Source organism: Lactuca virosa, chromosome 9 (assembly GCF_052849685.1).
Source record: "Lactuca virosa cultivar CGN04683 chromosome 9, Lactuca_virosa_CGN04683_v6, whole genome shotgun sequence".
NCBI classification, from domain to species: Eukaryota; Viridiplantae; Streptophyta; class Magnoliopsida; order Asterales; family Asteraceae; genus Lactuca; species Lactuca virosa.
Genome location: NC_136434.1, coordinates 216,646,067 through 216,653,965, shown reverse-complemented (window position 1 = coordinate 216,653,965; position 7,899 = coordinate 216,646,067). Strand labels below are relative to the sequence as shown.

General features: G+C 33.0%; 1 pseudogene; it reads left to right on the top strand.

Annotated features, from left to right (window-relative positions):
- Window positions 1-2,275: 2,275 nt before the first annotated feature.
- LOC145140302 (uncharacterized) lies at window positions 2,276-7,521 on the top strand (annotated as a pseudogene).
- Window positions 7,522-7,899: the final 378 nt, after the last annotated feature.

Below are 7,899 nucleotides of genomic sequence, written 5' to 3'. Positions count from 1 at the left end.
TGGACCATCATACCACCCAATAAAGCGACACTTCGATCCCTTCAAAATTTTAAAAAAAAGATAACACAGGTTCTTAACATGTAATGCGACAACAATGATGCAAATACAAAATCCATTTGCTTACCTCAGTCGGGCATCCCCAGAAACGCCGATCTGGGTTTTTTTCGGTCCATGAAGTGCGAACAATAGCCATTTTACCACAGAAACACAACACCATTGTTAATTTCTTCAGAGGGAAAATGTGAATAGTGATGTGTTAGGTCTTGTGAAGAAGACGGGAACGAGGGGATTAAAGCTTGAGGACAACAGTATCATCGATCTTATAGGAGGAGGATTTTATTAATTAAATATAGGGAGTAAAATAGGAATGACGAAAATACCCTCCATTTGACAAGTCAAATGGATGGTAACGGGGGAAAAGTGACGGCAGTTAAGGTTTTGGACCAAAGTGGCAACAAAATGCAAACCTATGGACCATCAATGCTAGCCCAAACCTTTTTGGCCCAAAGTGGCAATTTCCACCTAACCACAGGGACCATTCTTGCAATTTTGTCTATATATATATATATATATATATATATATATATATATATATATATATATATATATATATATATAAGTGTGTGAGTGTGAAAAATAATTTAAGGGGTTGAATTGTAAAGAGAAAACTTATAAATGAAACTTAAAATTGAGTAAACAAAGAAAAATACTTATACATTTTGAGTGGAACAATATATAACTTGCGAAACTTATTTATTAAAAAAAATTGAAATGGGTAGACTGTGAATGGTAAAGAAAAGTTGGAAGAGGTGAAGATTATGAATAATTGAATATAAATTAGGGACTGAAAATGTAACTCGAAGAAAAAGTGATGCTTTGGTGGGACAGTTTAGCATAAAGAATCGAACACGCACGGGTTAGCAAAAACAATGACGCCTAAACCAGTTGAACCACTTGGCTTTTTATATTTTAACCGAATCAAATTATATATATATATATATATATATATATATATATATAATATTAACTAGTTAATTTTGTTTAAAATCGAGCCTTATTTTTTCCGGGCCCTGTGCGGTGGCACGTCTTGAACTCCCTTAGGGTCCGCCCTGCTTTTCCGATTTGGTAAGTTTCGATTAACTATTTATCATAAGCATTGTTACTTCAGTGTTCCGATTTTCTCCCCTATGTGTTCCGATTTTGGATTTTCTTATTCATCAGTAAGCATAACCGGATTTTTACAGTTACAGATATCGATTAACTGTTACTTCAATTGATTTTCACAGTTATGTCCATTTACATAAATCGATTTTCACAGTTGGTTACATAATCTATTGTTCTGCTGAAATACCCTTCATTTGATTGATACTTGTGAACTTCATTTTTCTAGTTTGATGTTTTCATGAAAAATTGATGAAAATGGTTATATTTGTTTAGAGATTGAATGAAATTACTGTGAAATCACATATAACAGTTGCCCTTCATTTGATCGATGCATGTGAACTTCATTTTTCTGATTTGATGTTTTCATGAAAAAATTATGAAATTGGTGAAATTTGTTTAGAAATTGAATGAAATTGCTGTGAAATTACATATAATAGTTGGTTTAACTGTGAAATCACATATAATAGTTAGATTTTTTTGGTTTGCAGTTTCATTTATGTGTGAATTGGTTGCTTTGGTTTCATGTTAGGTATTTCAGTAGTTTACATATAAATTCTATGTAATTCTCAGATTATGGACAAAAACCACATTAATGTTGTTGATTGTGAAACATCTATTAAAAAAACAAAAGCCATATGGGATAATAATACCTTCAAGGTGTTTATTGATGCGTGTGTGATTGAAGTAAAAAGGGAATAGGCCTAGTAGTCACTTCAATAAGGTTGGGTGGGAGAATTTAAAAAAAAAACACATGAAGGAAAAAATAGGAAAAATCTATGAAAGAAAACAACTTAAAAACAAATGGGACATCATGAAAAAAGAGTGGAAGCTTTATGACCGTTTAATGAGGATTGAAACTGGAATCGGTGGGACGAGAAGCTTAATAGACGCATCGCCTGAGTGGTGGGAGGAGAAAATAAAGGTATGATTTACTATTTTTTAAAATTATTTTAAATTATGATTCCATAGTGAAATCAATGAATTAAAAATTATCCGTGTGTCTTGAAGGAGAATAAAGAATATGCCAAATTTAGGGACACAAATTTGAGAATATTTGACATGAAATATGCTATTTTTTTGGGATCCTGTTGTTGCTATTGGAGATAAGACTATGACTCTGTTACAATTTCAAAACAATAGAAATCCAAACGAAGAAAATATGGAGGGCGAAGGAGATAATGATGAAATCAATTTATATGAAGATGAGACTCTTTTTCCTAGTTTCCCTGAAAGTAGTTCAAGTAAAAGGAAGAGGTCTTAGAATGTTTCCAACAACCGTTCAACCAAGATTAAAACTTCCATCTATGAGGAAAAAGTAGATGCTTTATTGGATGCCATATCAACAAAAAGTACACAAACCTTTCCTCAAAATAATCCCTCCCCAATAATAGCAGATTGCATGGCCGTTGTCATCAAGTTTCCCAGTTTCGTTGAAGGTTCCCAAGAGTATTCATAAGCATTGTTTGTCTTCACCAAAAAACAAAACCGTGAAGCTTTTATGTTTCCAACTAGTGATGATGCAAAGATGGAGTTTCTTAAGTTACTAATGAAATAATGATTTGTGATTTGACATCATGTCTTATCATTTTATGTTTGACATTATGTGTTCTCTTTTTATGTGTTAGCTGTTGACATTATGTAATCGACATTTTATATTAGGTGTTATGGTTTGTCGTTATGAATAGACATTTTATATTATGTGTTATTGTCACAACTAGCATTTTGGCTAGGAAATTCTATTCTCATGTAATCATTCAACTATTGTAAAGCATGTACTCTAAGTGAATATCACTCAATGCACATTCAAATACATCTCTCATTTTCAACTAAGGGTTGGAAAATCCTAGAAACCCCGGTTCAAATTTATTATGGACTAGGATCCTCTTATTGGGCCTTTTTGGGCCAATAAATCTTAAGTTAGACTATCTTGGGCTTAGAACCCTTAAATGGGCTCTAAATGGACCCACATTCATAAAACTTAACATTTTGGGCCATAATGGCCTAAAATGGATTGGCTACCTCTAATCGGCCTTGTTAGGCCATAAATGATTCCATTTACCCTAATGGACCTTAAACCACCTAATGGACTTTTAATGGGCCGAAAAGTATTCTTGGGCCTATGAAATTCGATCAAAGCCAAGGATTTGAGCCCAAAGTTATTTCACCTTCATTCATTGAGCCCATTCTCGGCCCAATGTGTTTATATATATATATATATATATATATATATATATATATATATATATATAAAAGAATGAAAATAAGGGGACTAATGAGCATGAGACACATCATTATTGCATGGAGGATCTCCATGCAACATCACTTCACTCTCTCTCTCTCTCTCTCTTCTCCCCTCTTTTTCTCGGCCGAACCACTCTTCTCACCACCTCATTTCTTTCAAAAATCTCTTAAGAAACTCTCTCTAGAAAACCTCCTTCCTTCTCCAAATTTTCGAAGATTTAGAGTGTGTTCAAGGAGATTTTCACCAAAAATCATCATTCCTTGATAAGTCCCTACATATCCACGTTATATAACTTCATCCTTATGTTAGATCACTCACCATACTCTTAGAAATCTCATAAGCTCGAGATCTACTCAAGGAAGGCTTGCTAGAGCCGAAACCTCTCTCTTATCTTCACCAAACCGAGAACAAACAAGCAAGGTGAGTTCATACCCCCTTGTTTTTGGTTTTCATATGTTTTTGGGGCAGAATACAAGTACTATGTGATAGATCTAAGTATTATGCATGTTATGTGTGTGTTTAGTGTGAAAATATGGTTAAATATTCTAGATCTCGAAAACTATAGTAAAAATGGTTGAGTTTGTTAACTAAAATACTCAAAACAACACTCTTTAAGGGTGAAAATGTTAAACATGCATGCTTGTTGAATAAAACTACAATAAACCATGTTTAAGGACTATATTTGTCAAACAAACAAAAATGTTGGGACTTTTTATGACATACACGGTTTTCATGAGGACAAAAAGAGTCATTATATTTCAAAAATGAACTTTTATGTTATTTTGATATTAAAGGGACCATAAATGAAAAGTTTCGCATAATGGGCCTTTAAATGGGCTTTACGGCTTTCTTGGGCCCAAAGTGAAAAATATTGAATTTGGTGGACCAAAAATGTCATTATATGTAAACTTGAGCCTAAAATGAAAAACTCACGGTTTAAGGGTTAAAAATGACACTTATTTCTAAATTGGGCCAAAAATGTAAAATTTACGGAATTTGGGCTGAAAATGTAAATTTTATAAAATAAGGGCTGAAAATGGAATTTTTACAAAATAAGGGCTGGAAATGTCATTTATTATGGAAAAAGGGCTGAAAATGTCAATGAATGTATTTTTGGACCGAAATTCTAAATTATTTTATAATTGGGCCGAAAACACAAAGTTTCATAATTTAGTGGGCTAAAATGTTATTTTTATCAAAAAGGTCCAAAAATGTCATTTTAAGTTTAATAAGTCCTTAAATGTTTCATTTAGGTTATAAGGGACCTAAAGAGTTAATTTTGTTGAAAATAAGCCCAAATTGTAAAGTTATAACTTAATGGACTAAAAATTTCCATTATAACACAAAAATAAGCATTTTACATCTTTTTGATAAATATTTAAACTCAAATAAAGATGACGTAACGAACAGAAACAAAATACAATGATTACATGTTTATTGGGCCTAATAACTACTATACATGCTTATTGGGCCTTCGTGGTCCAATTTCATGTTTGTTGGGTCCAAATCATTCTTTTCATGTCTATTGGGCCTTAGTGACCCAATTGCATGCTTAATGGGCTGAAATCATCTTTTACATGTTTATTGGGCCTTGGTGGCCCATTTTCATGCTGATTGGGCTTGGACTATTCATTATATGCTTAATGGGCCTTAAAGTGTTCTTTTGCATACTTAACAAGCATGGAAATAACTTACATGCCTAATGGACCACAGTTGTCCCCTTTTCCATGTTGGTTGGGCTTTGTCTTTTCATATAAATTCTAAATTGGTATGTGCAAGAATCTAAATTCATATATATCTTATATCGTGAAATTCGAATAATTATACATTAACAATTGGGATCTAGTGAGACATGTCGGTTGACACCACTGAGTGTATGATCGTAGCCTGTAGTTATGACCAGAGTCTCCTGGAGGGAGAGCGAGAGTTTGTGTATAGATCTATACGGGGGTGACTCCCCCACACCTGAGCTGTTCGCTACAGTTAGACTACGTCAGTCTATGGTGACAACCTCATTCTTTATCAAACCGACGTTTGGAAAATGCCACGACAGGTGAAATAGTCATTATCAAGCATGGTTATAACGACTCACATAGAGATCATTATCATCATAACATTACGGAAATCAGAGTATCAATCACGTCCATACAAGTCATACATATATCAATACATGGTCTTAGGGTTTAAGACCACAATACGTTTATAATCAGAAAATATCGGATTTTCTGGGGAAACACTATTATTCAATTACCTTCTACTTACATCATAAATAATACAAAGAATTATCTGGATTTCCTATTCATGCATATTTTACAACAAAATTCACACATGCATTTATACTCGACTATTACATCATTTTACAGACTATACACAGAAAATATCGGATTTTCTGGGTTTTACAAACAATACAAAATCTTTCATTCAATCATGCTTATGAACTCACCAACATTATATATGTTGACCGTTTTCAAAATAACTTGTATTCTCAGGTAACCGTTAAGCAGGGGAAACTTTCAAGTGTAGTGATTTATTTTTTAGTAATGTCAATCATCGTACAATTAATATTTTGGAATATGTACCCTAAGACAATGTACTTGATGTGAACAATATCAGTTGTATTATGAAATGTTTGGTGATGATTATGTTATGTTTCATGTATATTCATTGTGATGATATTTCAATTTATGGTCACACGAGCCCCCGGACGTTTCCGCCGTCTGGTTCGGGGGTGTGACAGTTATAACTCGTCGTTATGTAATCGACATTTTATATTATTTGTTATTGTTTGACAATAATTTTTTGTATTATGTAGGATGGATAGTGACGACTCTAATTCATCTGACGATAATGAGGAATATTTGGGCGGAAGAGGATAGAGAATTCAAAATGTTATGTGGGGCAGCTCTGAAAAGGATAATGTAGGTCATGTCACACTTCAGACCGCACGGGGAACATATTTATTAATGAAGTATTAAATGGCCATCCTAGACGGTGTTATGAGATGTTTAGACTGCATGTACTAGTTTTTAGACAATTATGCATAGATCTTGCTACAAATTACAGACTGCAACAAACACAAAATATATCTATTGAGGAGTCGGTAGGAATGTTCTTGATGACTTTAGCCCATGGATGTAGCAATAGATTTATGCAAGAATTTTTTAATCATTCCAGGGGAACGATTCATAGGCATTTCCATACAGTTTTGGCAGTCGTGCTTAAGATGAGTGCCGATATCATCAGGTCAGCCACCAACTATAATGATGAAGTTCTCAAATATATATTAAATAATCCTCGATATTATCCAATGTTCAAGGTATTATCTAATGTTCAGTTACTTCACCAAATGATTTATTTATGATATCTTTTTGTATTTGTAGGAATTCATTGGTGCTATAGATGGGACACACGTTGGGGCATTAGTTCGACAACATGAGGAAGCGAAATACATTGGTCGAAAGGGATATGCTACACAAAATATAATGGTTGTTTGTGATTTTAACATGTGTTTTACATTTGTGTGGGCCGGATGGGAGGGGACTGCACATGACACAAGAATTTTCAATGAATCCTTACATAGACAGGATCTTCCTTTTCCATTTCCAACGGATGGTTAGTATAAATTTTTAGTAACACGAGTTTTATGTTTTTAATACTTGTTTGAAACGAATAACAAATGTTTGTTTTCTTTACAGATAAATATTACGTTGTTGATGCCAGATACCCAAATACCCGAGGGTATCTTGCTCCATATAAAGGAACTAATATTCATTATCATATACCAGATATTCGATGTGGACATATTGCTGCTATGCGCGAACCTCGTGGACCGAAAGAGAAATTTATCTATTACCATTCATGATTGCGAAATATCAATGAGCGGGACTTTTGGAGTGTGGATAGCTAGGTGGCCGTTATTAAGAGACATGCATGTTAATTACAAATACAAGCACCAAGTGAGTATTGTGATTGCATCGATGGCGATCCATAACTATATTAGAAAGGCTGGTAGGTTTGATGAAATATTTAATAGGGCACAACAAGAATTCTACAATCTCACACACAATCGACTAGTAGTGAAGGTGACGAAGAAGGTCCAAGTACACATCGTATGAGCAGTGATAACTCGTATATGGCAACGATATGAGATATTATTGCACAAGATATAATGGAATTCCGGAGATGAATGTAATATGATGTAACATATGATATTCTTTATGAATTATTTAGAATTTTTATTCTACTTTTGTATGAACGTAATTTTAATATTATCATTGGTAAAAAAATGTTATAAAAAAATTATATTATATATTTTGTAAAAAAAATGTTTAAAAAAATAAAAATTTTATGTAATAAAATTGTTAACTATAAAATATTATATGTAAACTAGTAAATCATTCTAAATATAAAAACATATCATTTTTGGTCATTTTACATGTAAAAGTCATGTCAAACACATTTTAAAAAAGAACTTTTTAGCTTTTGTCATCTTA